The sequence below is a fragment of the Colobus angolensis genome, unplaced genomic scaffold (assembly GCF_000951035.1).
Source record: "Colobus angolensis palliatus isolate OR3802 unplaced genomic scaffold, Cang.pa_1.0 Scaffold307, whole genome shotgun sequence".
Classification (NCBI taxonomy): domain Eukaryota; kingdom Metazoa; phylum Chordata; class Mammalia; order Primates; family Cercopithecidae; genus Colobus; species Colobus angolensis.
In genome coordinates, this window is record NW_012116344.1 from 1,634,647 (window position 1) to 1,651,412 (window position 16,766).

Below are 16,766 nucleotides of genomic sequence, written 5' to 3' on the forward strand. Positions count from 1 at the left end.
CACTTGGCAAAAGCAGAAACAGAGTACCAAGGAAGAGGTGCAGGAGCGAAGAGAGGGTGTTGGGGAGAGGGTGGCCCACTGTGGTTAGCCTGGGGGTCTGGTTGGGGAAGTCTGCACACAGGGAAAGGGTCAGCCAGGTGGGCTGGGCTCATCTCTGGGGCCGTACTGTGAGAAGAGGTGTGCCTCAGAGACGGGGATAAGGGCAGAGAGCCTGGGACAGAGCCTTACCAGGCAAAGCCTTGGGAGGACAGGTGGGAAGATACCAGTGCCAGAGGGAAGAAGGGAGGAGAAAGCCCATGATGCTCTTCAGCACTGTTAGATGTTGCCCATTTGTTTCAGTCAATTTCCCACAATGACTGGAATTCAGCATTATTATCCTCTTATACAGCTGAGGATTGGATGGTTCTGACTCATGACTCCTTGGGTTCCAATCTGGGGAATTGGCATTTATCCACTCATGTGCAGCTGTAGAGCCCTTGGAGGTCAATGAAGAAGAGTGGTGGGATGAGGGCAGGTGTTATGATTTTGTTGCTGGTGGTGGGGTCCTCCTGTCCAGTGACCCCCACATGCGACGGCTACTGTCCTGAGGTCATTAGAGAATAGGACCAGACATATGTACAGCCACCTGGTCAGCACTGCTGCCTCTCTGAGCAGACCGACTGCCTCAGTGTCTCCTCCTATCCCTTCCCTCCCAGACCCATCCTGCCACCTCTGTGGAGTCTCCTCATGTATACCCTCACAGGCGCACTCACACCTTACCCCCCCACCAACACATACACTCATCCCTCATCCCTGTGCTGCCCCCCAGCCACTCCAGTGACATCTTGGCCTTCCTGCAGAGAGCGGTGGATGTCAGGACAGCCTGGGGCAAGCTGTGGGACCACTAAGGCCCACTACCCTGCCCTTCATGATCCTCAGCAATCTGCCAGCCCCTCCCTGATGTGCCCCAGAGGGGTCAAGGGAGAGAGGCCTGAGTCCCCCTTTGCTTTGGAAACACATGGGCATCAGACAGAGTGCAGCCTCTATCCCGTGACAGGCTGGGGCACCTAGCTGTGGTACCATGTGGAGTGAGGCCCACTGGGAAGACGGTTGTGCATAGGATGACTTGTACAGGATCCCATGCTCAGGATGACTTTTCTTTGCCATTTAGCCACATTGAACAGCAGGATGTGTCTAGGCTCTGGAGCTTGACACATTTAGGTGTGAATTCCAGTTTTGTAAGTTACCAACATTGTGAAATGGAGCACATCATTCTCCCTGTCTGGGAACTCTTGGAGTTGAGAAAGACCTGGGCAACTTTCCATTTGGGGGTCTCCTTAGAGATTTAAATGATCTGACAATACATATCATGATAAATTTTGAATGTTTAGATTTAACAAAGTGATACTTTGACAATAATAATAGAATGCGGTGTAACTGTGCTATTCTCATGCTTACAAGATTTATTAAAACCTCATAGTTCTCACTTCACTGCAAAGGATGGTGCTCTAGCCTTAAGCTGCAGGGTCTTCTTTCATCCCTGACAGTGAATCTTTGTGGCTGTAGGTGACCTCATTTGAAGATAATGAACACAATGTTGATTTAAGGCCTTTTGTGCATGTGAGGCCTGGGCCAAATGGCCTTCGAGTTACTTTTCCTGCCTTTCTTTGACTCTCAGAGAGAGCCAGTACTGTAATCCTCACAGGGTCTTAAGAAGATTCATTGCATAATGCTAAAAAAAAAGCACTGCTTAGAAAAATAAAAAGATAGCTACTTTTGACTTTGTTAAAGTTCTGTTCATTACAAGTCACTTTAAATAAAATAAAAAGGCAAGTCACATACTGGGAGGGGATATTTACAATACATATAACCAATGCAAGATTACTATCAAGAATATATCAATAAGAAAAGCTCAAACAACTTAATAGGAAAATAGCAAGAGGCTTGCACAGGCCTGACACAGAAGAGGCAACACAAATGGCCAATAATCAAATGAAGAGATGTTCAAAATTATTAGTGATCTGTGAAATGCAAATCAAGACCGTAAAGATTATATCATTTTACACCAATTAGTTTGGCACAAAATGAGAGGTGGTGAAGAAGACGTGGAGTAACAGTTGGTTAATTGCTGGTGGGGGTGTGCTCAATATAATCGCTTTGGAGAAGAGCTTAGCATTCTCTTATAAAATGGAACACTTACATACCATATGGCCCAGCAATTACACTCCAATGTATCGACCCAAAATAAATGTCCACATACACTTTTGGAGACAAGAAAGGCCACGGTAGCACTTCCTGTAGAACCAAAACCCTGGAAACCATCCAAATGACCATTAACAATATAAAGAAAGATGTTGGCTACAATGAAATGGATGAATCTTAGCAGGATGATATTGAGTAAAATAAACCATTAAAGACAATTTCATACAGGTCAATTAATAGAAGGTAACACAGAATATTATGCCCTCTTAAAAATGTATAAAATATACACATGCACATCCAAAGCAATGATAAAATACAAGATTCACCACAGTGGTTGCTCCAGATGAGAGAGCCAAAGCAGCAGGGAAGAGAGAAGGACATTGTTGGTAAGGCAGGGTTGGTGTTAGGTTTAGATTAGCAGGAGATTTTAGAAAATTAGTTAATGAGTTAATTCAAAAAGACAGCCATTCCAGGAGAAATGTACGGGTATCCTGAAGCAAAAGTTGTCATTGATCTCATTCTGCTCACCTCCCTACTCTTCCAAATGCATGTCCACACCAAGCAAGGCAATGCTGGACTCCTCACAAGTACCCACCCCTTCCCTCTTTGCAGGTGACATGTGCCTGCTTATGCCTTAGAAAGGCCAACAAACACCATCGAGCCCTCTGGATGGTGATAAATCAGGAAATGAGTCATTAGAGAAACACATCATCATTATTCTAGCTACCCCTTGTCCATTGGTGGCACTTAGGAAACCACTCACCCTCTGGTGATATTTAGAGTCTTACTCACGAATACAACAATGTTTAAAAATCAATAGCAATATATGCAAACAAAGGATTTTTTATCAATGCCTATCACTTCATGGTATAGAATTTAATCTTTTTTAGTACATAGGATGGATTGTTTTCATGATACCTTCATTTTATGAACCCCGAGCTGGCTTTGAGATCACAAATCTCTCTCTTGCATTTGGATCTCTAAGAAAAAGAAACCGACTGCCAGCACTAGACAAATGTTAGGGGTTTTATAACTAGTGTCATAAAAGTGAGTTTATAGTATTGTCAGACAATGAAGTGTGCTGCTTTTTTTTTTTTTTTTTACTGGAAGAAAAGCTCAGATTTACTCTCAAATCCTCCTTCTTCATGTGCCTGTTTGGATGACTACTGGACTTAAATGCTTGTCTGAAATTTGTCCTCTTCCCTACTTCTATGGAGTGGCCCCTCTGCCCCCTGCTCCCAGACTATGGCTTCAGTAAGCTTGTGAATCCCTGAGCCCAGAGCAGGCCAGTCTGGAGATGGCTGTGCCCTAAGTGAGGATGACAACTTGAATCCAGAAACTGCAGGACAAATCCAACAAGTAGGGAATTATGGGCCTAGTATTCAGGGAGGAACAGCTTCTCCAAATCCCAAACAGAGTCTGCTGCCATGCAATGTGGGCAGCCTGGCAAAGGTGAGGAGTTGCCCACCGAGGAGCTTCTTCTGGAAGCTTCTTTAGCAATTGACAGACAATCACACTTCTAATTTTCAGTTGCTCTTTGGTGACTCAGCTCCATTTTCAGGAAGTGTTTGGTAGCGGAGCAATGTGTAATTGCTGTAAAAGTCAAGGAAGTTGGTACGGAGGGTGACCCTGGAGAGGTGCTGTTATTTTCTCCTTGGGAGTGCTAAGGCTTTTAATGACATGAAACCAATTTAGATGGGGAATTGTTTAGAGTGATCACTTGTCCATGATATCAGAACTGGAGAAGGGTTATGTCATGGTTGGCTCACCTCTGGGACCCACTCCTTCATGCCAACACACACCATTGAGCCTCTGGAGGGTAATAAACCTGGAGATGAGTCATTAGAGAAACACTTCCTTATTGTTCTAGCTACTCCTTGTCTATTGGCGGCACTTAGGAAATCACTAACCCTCTGGAGATAGAGTCTTATTCATGAATACAACAATGTTAAAAAATCAGTAGCAAAAGATGCAAATAAAGGATTTACCATGCCAGTGGCCAGTAAGATAAGGACAAGTGAGATCTTGTCAGACTTTGATGAGGCAAATATGAAAGAATTTGGGACAGGAGGGAATTTTTATTTATTAAGAGACTACAACACACCATTTTCACAACAAACCTGCCTGGCACCCAGTAAGTCTCAATGAATACAGGATTGTCCCTGAATGAGTCATCTGTTTGCTGTCTGACTGAGCAGAGGCAGATAAATTGGAGACAAGGTTCCTGTCATCAGTTAGCAGGTTACCCTCTTTAGATTTCATGGTGGAAGGGACAAGAGAAATAGCTCCAGGGTTCCTGTCAGGCTTGTCTCTTAATAACCTTCTGTAGGGGATAAGATTTTCCTGGTCCTGAAAGATGTGTCACAAAGAGAGAGGAGAGAGGCTGCTTCCATTTCTGTCAGCCACATGCACCTATCAGGCCTAAGGAAAGACTAGACCAAGGATTGGCAAACTCTGACTCCTGCTCAAATCTGACCTACAGCTTGTTTTATAAAGGTTTATTGGAAAACAGCCCAACTCGTTTATTTACATGTTATTTATGGCTGCTTTCCTGCTATTTCAGCAGAGTTGAATAGTTATGATAAAGATACATGGCCCACAAAGCCTAAAATATCTATTATCTGGTCCTTTATAGAAAAAGTTTGAGGACTCCTGGTCTAGACAGGGGCAACCCAGGGACATTGCCTCTAGCTGTGCATCATCTCATAGCACACAGTTACCATTAATAGATAGCATATCCTCTAACTCTGCATGATGGAATAGTGCACAGGCATCTCTACTAAGAAGCTCCTGCTGCAGCTCTGCACCATTTAACAGCTCATAGGTGCCTCTAGTAGCTAGTAGTGCATCATCCAGCTCTGTATCATCTTGTAGCATTCGGGCTCTGCCCCTTTTTGTCCTCTAGGTCTGTCTCTGATGGCCTAGAAACTTCTCCCTCACTGCACTGAGACCCAGCTTTACGGCTGGTCTGGCCTGGTCTGCCTCTGAAATCTATTGAGCAATCTCTACATCCCAGGCACTGGGCCAGATCATTTACATACATTCATACTTTCATCTGAAACCGACTACTTGATTATTATCTCCAAGATGTAGAAACTGGACTTGAGCCTCAGAGAAACTAAGTGACTTGCCTAAGGTTCACACAGATGTGAGTAATTAGTGGCATGGTCACCAAAACTTCATTCTACTCATGCCTCTTCCCATGGGGTGGTAATCTCGTCTTTTCTACACCTCATTGTGTTTCCACCCCCTTGTGTACACTTTGCTTGTGCTTTTATTTCCTTCTCTCTCTGACACCAAAGTAGGAAGATATATGCCCAACTCCCATGTTTGGCAGCCATACTGCTCCTTCCATGTGTCATGGCAAAGGTTATTGAAGTCTGTGACTTTATCTTTTGATTTTCAAACTATTAAAACATCCATTACAGAAATGCAGATGCAGAATTGAGCTGGCAAATGGTTCAAATTTATATGATAATAACTTCATCACGTGAAGTCAGATTTTAATATTGCTGATGGGATTTTTTTTTCTTTAGCTTGATCAGCTTCATCAAGCAACATCCAGCATAACCCAATTTCTGCTCAGTACCAGGGCTGACCTGGACCACCAATTGATTAAGCTTTTCCATAAATCAAACCTCATATTTAATAACACTGTCAAATAGAATATAGCGCTAATAGTTTAAATGTCAATCTTCACAGCTCATTGAGTCCTTTGAATAAATAGACGAGTAGCTTGTTTCAGACCCTGTGGCTGGAGATAGTATTTTTCAGAGGGAAGGAGTTTTTTAGGTCAGCATTTGGTGGTAACAAAAGGTGGTGTTTTCCTCTCAGTAAATACAGCTGAAGTCACAAAGTGTGAATGCAAATGCAGGAAGAATATGGGCCCACAAATCTTATTTCCACCCCTGATCTAATGCTTGTCCTTGCACTAGATTGCATGTGGGCATCACCTCTTAGCACCAACATTTGCTCCCTTCCTCTTCCTTTCTGCTCTGTAACAGGGTTGCTCTCCTTGCACACAATCTCTGCTTAGTGTCAGGGACTACACCTGTGGCAGAGAAGCTGATCCCTAGAAGGATGGCAGTCTTCCACAGTAGGATCAGGAACTTTGGCACCCAGATAACCCTCCATTTGAAAAGGGCAAGGTAAGAAAGGTGACCTCATATGTGGCAGCTCCTGGTTCCATGGCATGCTGGAAATTCCTACTGAGGAGTAGGGCGAGGCTTATATGGGTGGGCACTTCTTTGCACTTTTGGGATGCTGGATTCAAAGATCAAGAGAATTTGACCAAGATGATGGAAGGGGATGTAGACTAGATAGCTACCTGTGTGGTGCAAAGCAAAAATACTGCTCTCTACAACAGCAAGAGCCCTTGTAGCCATGATCCAAGAAATTCTGTTATTTCACTGCTTCCAAGTGAGTATGGATTGGGGATTTTGTAAGCCTCTTTCCCTCTCAGCCACTCACATTGGTGAATCATTCATGTCTATATCTTTTGTACCTGCTCAAAAGACCCTATATCTATTTTGCAACTTGGATGGTATCTTCTCTTTATTCATTCATTTATGAACTTATCCATTCAAGAAATGTAGTTTGAGTAGCATCTTCCTTTTAGGAGTTAGAAAATGTGTGTTTAAATTTTATGTTCAACCTAGTCTGTGGCTTTGAACAAGTATATTCACCTTGCTGTACCATCTGTGATACTTGAGGAAGGTCTGTCCAGATTAGTTGCAAGTATACCAATGTATAGGGTCTAAAGCATCCAATGTGGATTGTAGCACAAGGTATACATTCAGCAGGTGCCAGCAAACTATCTTAGCAACTGCTATATGTTAGAAAAGGGTATTTATTTGTTTGTTTGTTTGTTTATTTTCTGAGATGGAGTTTTGCTCTTGTTGCCCAGGCTGGAGTGCATTGGTACAATATCAGCTCGCAACCTCCATCTCCCCAGGTTCAAGCGATTCTCCTGCCTCAGCCTCCTGAGTAGCAAGGATTATGGGCATGTGCCACCATGCCCGGCTGATTTTTGTATTTTTAGTAGAGAAGAGGTTTCTCCATTTTGGCCAGGCTGGTCTCAAACTCCTGACCTCAGGTGATCCGCCTGCCTCAGCCTCCCAAAGTGCTGGGATTACAGACGTGAGCCACCGCACCCAGCCACGAAAAAGATTTTTTTAAAAAGGCAAGAGCACTTAGTCTTTTATGAGGTGCAATTAAAATACACATATAGTATCTATTTCATGAGTTTAGACAATTTATGCAATTCTGTAGTAATCACCCAAAACAAGATAACTGTTTCCATCACCTGCAAAAATTTTCTTTTGTCACTTTCTAGACACTTCTCCTCATCCCCAGAGAAAACCACTTACAGATTTCTAGCACCACACATTAAATTTACCTGCTCTTGTAGTTCATATAAATGGAATTATACAGAATATATGTATTTGTGTTTCCTTCTTTTACCCAACAAAACGTCTATGAGATTTACCCGTGGAGTTGTGCATATCAGTATTTCTTTTGTGTGTGTGTGTGAATGATATTCTATTGTATGAATAAACCTTGATTTGTTTATTTATTCTCCAATTAACATACATTGTAGTTGTTGCCAATTCAGGGCTACCATAAATATGACAATATGAACAATACTATACAAGTACTTTGTTGAGATATGTCTCCGTTTTTCTTTGCTAAATTTGAAAGGGTGAAATTCCTAGGTCATTATGAAATTAACTACCTCCTATGTGCTTATGCTACTTTACATCACCTCTGGTAATATAATCCTTACATACTTGTAAGTCCCAGTTGCTGAATGTCCTATCCTGCATTGGTGTTGCCGGTATTTTTGGTTGCAGCCAATTTAGTGGGTATGAACATAAATCTGATTATTATTTTAATTTGCTTCTCTTTGGGGACTAGTGATGCTGAGCATGTTTTCATATGCTTATTGGCCATCCATGTATCTTCTTTCATAAACTATGTGCTTTTTTTGGTTAATATTTATTTGGTTTTCCATCTTCTCATTGCTGATTTGTATTCATTAATTTATATATTCTGGATAGAAGTCCTTGATCAAATATAAGTACTACAAATGTAATTCTTAGTCTGTAACTTGCCTATTCATTTTATTCTATTGACCTATTACCATTATTAAGATAATTTGCATTTAATCAATTGACTACATGCCTTGATTGACAGTCAACTGGCTATGTATGTGTTGGTCTATTTCTGGACTCTATTCTGTTCCATTGATCCATATAACTACTCTTTTTTTTTTTTTTTTTTTTTTTTGAGACGGAGTCTCGCTCTGTGGCCCGGGCTGGAGTGCAGTGGCCGGATCTCAGCTCACTGCAAGCTCCGCCTCCCGGATTCACGCCATTCTCCTGCCTCAGCCTCACGAGTAGCTGGGACTACAGGTGCCCACCACCACACCTGGCTAATTTTTTGTATTTTTAGTAGAGACGGGATTTCACCGTGTTAGCCAGGATGGTCTCGATCTCCTGACCTCGTGATCCGCCCGTCTCGGCCTCCCAAAGTGGTGGGATTACAGGCTTGAGCCACCGCGCCCGGCCAACTACTCTTATGCCAATGCAAAAATATCTTGATTATTGAAGTTTTAAAATAATTCCTTAAATCAGGTATTGTAAGTCCTTCAACTTCGTTCTTCTTTTACAAGATTGGGCAATTTCAGATTCTTTACATTTCCACTTGAATTTTAGAATCATTTTGTCAATTTCTTCAAAAATGCCTGTTGAGATTTTGATCGTTATTACATTTAATATAAAAGGATCATTTCAGGGAAGACTTACATTTTTATAATACTGAATCTTCTAATCATAAGCATGGTTTTTCTGTTCAAAAATACCAATTTCTGTCTTCACTGATTTTCACTGTTGTTTTTATATTTTATTGATTTCAACTTTTTTGCGCATAACATATTTTCTTCTATTTTACTTTGGTTATAATTTTATCTTACCTCTTCTAGCTTCTTAACGTTAAAACTTACATCATTACTTTTACACTTGTTTTCTTTCCTAATATAAGTATCAGAGCTATGAACTTCCCTCTAAACACTGTTTTAACCCCACCCTGTGAATTTTTATATGTTGTGTATTCATTATCACCTAATTCAAAATATGAAGTCTCAGACTTAATCTTTTTGTTAAGGAATCAAATTCTAGAGGACAGCAAATGGCTGCAATTGATTTAATGTGGGAAAGAATATGGATGCCCAGAGCGGGGATACTTAGTGAAGTTAGAAGAAGCTTTCCAAGATAGTCGTGTTAGGAACACATATTTTATCATCTCTAAGCCTCAACTCCTTTTCTGATTTGAAGTTAAAAGTGTGAGAATGTGAGAGCAAACTGGCAAGCCAGAAATAAAAGGTACAGGAAGATAAAGGAAATTAGAGAGGCAGGAAAAAACAGTTGAAATCCATGTGAACAAAACCCACATTTATTTCTACTAAATGTGTAGCTTCCTTGTAGGAGAATGAGAGCAGTGGTCTTTTCACTGCTTCACAGTTACTGTCTTCAGTATCCCTCCCATGGTCTTGGGCTTCAGCTTCCTGGATTGTGTAGACCGTGGCCAATTAAAATGTGCCTAAGCCTTTCACATGCTTTGACTCTGCAGTCCACCCAACAGCAGATCCACTCAAATATCCCCCAATCCATATCAACTTTTAAAATAATAAGCAGTTTTGAGAGGAAATCTTTAGGTTATACATTTATGATTTACAAGTAATAAGTCCCCATTAAGAAAAGTTTAAGAGATTTCTTTTTTTCACAACCTAAATGCAGTTCCAGGAATCCTCTTGTGTATTTCTGTCTAGCCTTTTTAGAATTTCTACAAACATGGCATATAATTATAATGCTATAATAGTATTTTATCCTGCATTTTTCTGACAATGTGGGAAAACTTTATAAAAATTGTTTAGTGACTAATTAGTATTTTATCAAATAGATGTAAATGGATGTAAAAATTTTATTTAAACATTCCCTTCTTGATTGCCATTTGGGTCATTTCCAGTTGTTTACAGTTATAAATAACATTGTAATGAACATCTTTATGCCTAATGTTTTTCAGTTACTACATTTATTTCTGTAGGTCTAATTCTCAAAAGTAGAATTATGATGCCAAAAAGGATATAAACATTTAAAGCCCTTGATGAAATATTATTGAATATTCCCAAAAGCAGAGCTTTGAATGAATTACATTATTAGTTTTGGGATCTAAAGAATATTTATTTGTCAGTGGATTTTTTTCATCAAATCCTTGTGATTTATCTTAAGATTTTAAAAATATATTAGTATTTTTCTACTTTCTCATATCTTTCATTGTGATTTTTTGTTTATCTTTCTGTTTATATTTGTAGTTATTTGTGTATGCATGTATTTTTGCTTTATTTTGATTTATAATTCTGGGGACTAGAGTGGAACAGCAATCATTTTCTTTAATTTTTTTTTTCCTGGGCATTACCATTATAAATTGTGGCTAATTGGGGAAATTGAATGACATCATGTTTAGAGGTCTATGGTTGTTCAATAATCAGAAGTGATGGACATGTAAATTTCTTCCTTAAATATAGATTTCTGCAGTGATTTACTCTGTGAAGTATTTTGTATTTTATCCATTTATTCATTCATTTATTCATCAACTCATTTACTAGTGCTGAACTCAGTTAATATGTAAAAGTGGATGTGACACTTTTCCTCCTAAAACTGAGTTAGAAGAGAAGACAAAAATGGACTTGGGACAGTATATTATTTCAAAAGTAAAATATTTTTGTATCCTTTCTTATTTTACCCTGGGTCTCCCTTTCCTCTGTCGGGGCCTTATGTCAATGGACAATCAGGAGATTAATAATCACAACAGCTACCACGAGAGAAACCTGGTCTGGACCAGGTGTGAGGTTAAGTTTCACCTGTGCATCAGGTCAACTGTGCTTCAGCACAACCAGTTCATTAATGAGGAAACTGAAGTTCCAAGAGGGCAAGGGACTTGCTGACAATCAAGCTTGAGTCAGTATTGAACTCTTCTCACTCCAGCACCCTTGTCGTTACCCTGTGACACTCCACAGAAATGGAAGAAACTCGTGATCAGAATGAAGCTTCAGCTCCCCCAACCTGCTTGGAGCACCAGTCTCCTTCTCTGCTTGCCAGGCTGGTTCCTGGTTATCCCTCAGGCAGTAACAGAAGCATTAATGTCTCCTGAGCCTTCCCTGGGCTTTCCCTTTCCCCTTACCACACAGTTCATCCCAGAGTGCAGCCTCACCAGATGCCATCCAACCCTCAGTGCCCTGCTCTGTCACAGCCCTGCTAGACTTGAGGCTTTTCTACAGTGAGGCCTGCCTCTTATTTATTTGTCTGTCCTCAGGGCTGGCCGAGGACAGAGGTGGGCATAGGGATAAAGCGCTTACTCAAAGTCTCCTACCCTTTCAAAAATCAAAGTAAATGTTCAATGAGTAAGAAATGAGAGTGGGAAGAAATGCATTCATATGCATCTTTCTTAAACATGAATGAGCAGCAAAATTGCTGGGGTCCACTTGCAGTAAGGGCAAGGAAGGGGCAGGGAAGGGCGGGGGTCCTCTGCCCTGGGCCTGGGTGGCAGAGTCAGTCTTACTGGACCCCATTGCCGCACAATTGACTAAGTTGGCCCCTTTATAACTCCTTGCCGTTTAATTCTGTTTGGTGATGACTGGTTTGGGATAATACAGTCCAAAGATCAAGGAAAACCCCCACTGTGCCTCCCTTATTAAATTATTCTGCTTTGGGTTTTGAGCATTGCCAAGCAAATCTTGTTATGAATTCTGCAATTACTTTCTTTTACAGTTTTTATAATTTGATAGAGTAAGCTCTGGAATCAAACCAATATCCATGCCATCATGCTAACCTTGATTATTTTCAAACTTCTTATTAGAGGAAGTGGGAGGATATTGACTTCTCTTAAATCTGATTTTTTTTTTTTTTTTCAGATTTTCTCTACCCTGTAATTTGCTTTGTACCCAGGTCTGATACGCTTCACCTTAGTGCTGGCTATAAATGTGGGCTGATTCCATTCTGCTTGTTCCATTGAATATTATTGCTTTGGGTTTTATGACTTAAGTTTTTACATTTTGAACTGAATTGTTTTGTTGTTTGATTACATTAAAATCAAGAAGACATTTCTGATGAAAATAATTTGGATTTATTATGTCAGCCAGATTGTTGGCAATTTTTGTGTAGCTTATTTTTATTTCCACTTTATTGGCATAATGTTTATTCAGGAGCAAAAAGGAAGAAAAAGTGAAGAAAAATAACATTTACACAGAAATTGACGTGTGGCATTGTGCTTATGCACTTTATCTTCATCATTGAGGATCTTTTGTGGCGTGTTTCCATTTTGCAAATAAGGAATGCAAAACTCAAAAAAACTAAATTATTTTCCCCAAAATTAGCTGTCTCTTTCTACCATTTTTGTGTCTTTTTGTTATTACTACTATTATTATCATTGTCATCATTATCTTGTCATCATCCATAAGATAAAACATATTTGGGTAGAAGTAGTGGTTTCCACTGGGATGGGGTGCTCCAATAAACAGCTGATAGGTCTCTTCACTCTACAACATGAGGATATTAAGATTTGCTCTGGGTCCTATATTTTGAAATTGTAGTCTCTGTGTGTGTGTGTGTGTGTGTGTGTGTGTGTGTGTGTGTGTGTGTGTGCGTGAGAGAGAGAGAGAGAGAGAGAAAGAATGAGGGGGAGAGAGAGAGATGCCCCCATCAGGACTGTGCAGGAGTTCCCCCACTACCCCTATAAAGCCCCTCTATTGGTAAACTGTATTTATTTATTTATTTATTTTTGAGATGGAGTTTCACTCTTGTTGCCCAGGCTAGAGTGCAATGAGCAATCTTGGCTCACCGCAACCTCCGCCTCCTGGGTTCAAGCAATTCTCCTGCCTCAGCCTCCCGAGTAGCTGGGATTACAGGCGTGTGCCACCACACCTGGCTAGTTTTGTATTTTTAGTAGAGACGGGGTTTCTCCATGTTGGTCAGGCTGATCTCGAACTCCAGATCTCAGGTCATCCGCCCACCTCAGCCTCCCAAAGTGCTGGGATTACAGATGTGAGCCACTGCACCTAGCCCTCTACCAGTAAACTTTTATGGTTCTTTTGACTTTACAAAGCTGTAAATTCCGACAGGTAGAGCCCACAGCTTATTCAGCTGTGAGGAATGTGAGTCCATTTGTATCTTTTTGGTCAGAATGTGACCTCTTTTATAGCTCCTCAAAGTGCTCCAAGGCTGTTGTGTGAGCTCTGACATTTTAGCAAAGGCCATAAAGGAATACTTAGCCACAAATGGAGTCAGAGGATGAGGCTCTTCCACATAAGCCTCTGGAGACGGTCTCCCAGCACATGAAGGGATGTTCGTTAATATTAATTGGGATAGCATGCAATTTTGCTGCTTCTCTCTCCTCACAGCACAGTTCGTGTTGCCAGTTCCCAGCAACCCTTTATGGCTAAAGAGACTTTAAGAAGAAGCTGCTTCAGACAGCAAAGCCACCTTGGCCTGGGGGTATAGTTTCATGGGTCTCACTTAAACTTTATTTCTGTGAACTCAAGTGCTCAGTTAAAGGCAACATAGCATAGTGAATAGAGAATCGGATTGGGTCTGAAAGAACTGGATTTGGCTCTTGCATCCATCTTTTACTAGCTGTGAGATCCTGGGCAAACTAATGGGCTCCTGAATAATAAGAATAATAATACCAGGTCTTATCAGAGTTATTGTGAAGATTAGAAGTGATGTGAAAGAGCCAGGCATGCTGGCTCGCGCCTGTAATCTCAGCACTTTGGGAGGCTGAGGCAGGAGGATCTCTTGAGGTCAGGAGTCCAAGACCAGCCTGGACAACATGGTGAAACCCCATCTCTACTAAAAGTGCAAAAATTAATACACCATGGAATACTCTACAGTCATAAAAGGAACAAGATCATGTCCTTTTCAAGGACATGGATGAAGCTGGAAGCCATTATCCTCAGCAAACTAACACAAGAACAGAAAACCAAACACTGTTCTCACTCATAAGTGGGAGCTGAACAATGAGAACACATGGACACAGGGAAGGGAACAACACACACTGGGGCCTGTTGGGGGGTGGAGGGATGGTATCAGAATAAATAGTTAATGCATGTGAGGCTTAATACCTAGGTGATGGGTTGATAGGTGCAGCAAACCACCACGGCACACGTTTACCTATGTAGCACATGTGCACATCTTGCACGTGTATCCCACACCTTCAAATAAAATAAAAACTTTTTTTTTAAAATACAAAAATTAGCCCGGCGTGGTGGCACATGTCTGTAGTCCCAGCTACTCAGGAGGCTGAGGCATGAGAACCGCTTGTTCCCAGGAGGCGGAGGTTGCAGTGAGCCTGGGCAACAGAGCAAGACTCCATTTCAAAACAACAAAAAATAACATTAAAAAATATATTTTAAGAGCGTAGTTCTCAAAGGGTGGGCCTTGTTCCAACACTGCCAGCATCATGTGGGAACTTGTTAGAAATGTACCTTCTTGGACTCTACTCCAGACCTAATGAATTAGAAGCTGGGCAACAGGGAGGTTAGCAATCTGTGTTTTAACATGTCCTCCAGGTGATCCTCACGGCTTCCGAGTTTGAGAACGTTTGCTTGAACAAATGGTGCTTATTGTCATGATTATTGTTTTATTAGTATTTTATTTATTCTTTAATTTTAGAAACTGAGGCCAAGGGTGCCCATTAATGCTGTCCGTGAAGCCTCTGGAAGAGACTTCAGGGTGGAAAAGGGTGGAGGGCAGCCAGGAGGGGCAAACAGGATGTGCCCCACTCAGCAGCTCAGTCAAGCCAAGACCAAGGCTCCTGGCTTCCCAGTGTCTGCTTGCCATCCCTTCATCTTTTATTCAATCACTTTACACATATTTACTTAGCACCAACTCTATGCCAGATATCATGCTAGGGGAGCAAACAGGACATACATGGTCAAGCTTACATTCTTCCTTGTGTGTGTGTGTGTGTGGGTGTGCATATGTGTGTACCTGGCACACAGGGACTATCTGCACAGTCCTGTTCCTGTACTTTATGGGCTATTTGACCACATGTATGTTTGTCATCTGTGTACCCTGAATTCATGTATTCTTAAGTTGTTTAAATTTCCTGGGATGGCATTCTTCATTCTGTATTCTTTTCCCTTTGTAATCTATTTTGTATCTGGGTACACAGATTTACTCTTTCTTTTAGGTCATTCTTAATTTTTCCCATGGAATAACTCCGATTAAATTATTGTTTATCATGGTCTTTGGACAATTTAAAATTTTGACAAATCATTGAAAAATCAATGTGTCCCTTTGCCCTACTGACGAAGTTGTTTATAGTCCCTAGTTTTGCTGATAGCATACAACTTCAGAATTTGATAAAAGAGGCATTGATTTTTCCAACTTAGGACTTTTCTTTTTCCTTTGTACCAAACCAGCTTCTTTTTTCTTGAAAATATAAGAAACCTTATTTTACTAGGACAATTTTTGGCTCACTAAATAAAACTATTCCTCCCCAAAGTGCTGGAGGCCCCAAAAGGGAATGCTGCCATAATGTCTCCAAAGGGTCAGATGCTGGAGGCAGATGTCATTAACAAAAACTTGAGAAGAATCTGGCAGCAGAAGAGGGGAGAAAACCAGCATGAGGACAGAGTCAATTGCTCAGGGGGCTCAATGTGGCTCTTTGGGGCTACTGATACTGAACTTTTGATGTGACAGAGAGGAAGGCAATTCTCTGAGGAGAAATTGAAGCTCTGCCAATATTTAATTCTGTGGCCTTGGGTACAGTTCTTTTTGAGCCTCAATTTCCTTGAGTGGAAAGTGTACACAATTTGGACTGCGGAATTTTATCCTGAACTTTCTAAGAAATTCAGGGAACGGAATTGATGGTAAGGGAAGAGAATAGCTGGTAAAGCATAAAGTAGAGTTATTTTCAGGAAGATGTTCAGTGTGACTTTCCTTTAAAATGTGGTTTTAGTAGCCCTGGTCTCTCAACTCTATGGTTTCCCTTCTTCCATTCAGTACTCCAATTCAACATCCTGGAGCTTTAATACTATCTCCCTTTCTAAACCTATGTTCAAGAGAAGATCAGAAATTATTTGACCCAGAGGTCTAAATCATTACATCTCGACTTTAGCATGCATCAGGATCACTTGTAAAGGTTATTAAAACATAGCATTTTGGACCTTGTTCTAAGAGTCTCTTATTTAGTGGGTCTTGGGATGGGACCTGATAATTTACATTTCTTATAAGTTCTTCAGTGAGCTGATGCTGCTTGGCCAGAAAACACACTTTGAGAACCACTAGTCTATATCATAGACTTTGAGAATGCCAGTTCTGGAGAAGACCTGAAGGACCATCTGTGCCACTCTTCCATTTTTATAAATTGATATGAAATCAGTAATTGGGCCAAGACTGTGATCCAGCCTAGTCTAACAATTTTTCTAATTTACTATGCTGATGGTTGAGGACAATTTCAAGTGCTATTTATTCCAAGGCAATTGCATTATCAGGATCCAAACTTTCAGCTATAAGATAATGCAGGTA

The 16,766-nt window shown here is 40.9% G+C and overlaps 1 protein-coding gene across 1 annotated transcript in view; it reads left to right on the plus strand.

Annotated features, from left to right (window-relative positions):
- The window catches only part of GRID1 (glutamate receptor, ionotropic, delta 1), a 786,384-nt gene that overhangs the window by 741,132 nt on the left and 28,486 nt on the right, over positions 1-16,766 (plus strand). The gene's annotated exons all lie outside the window — the stretch shown is intronic.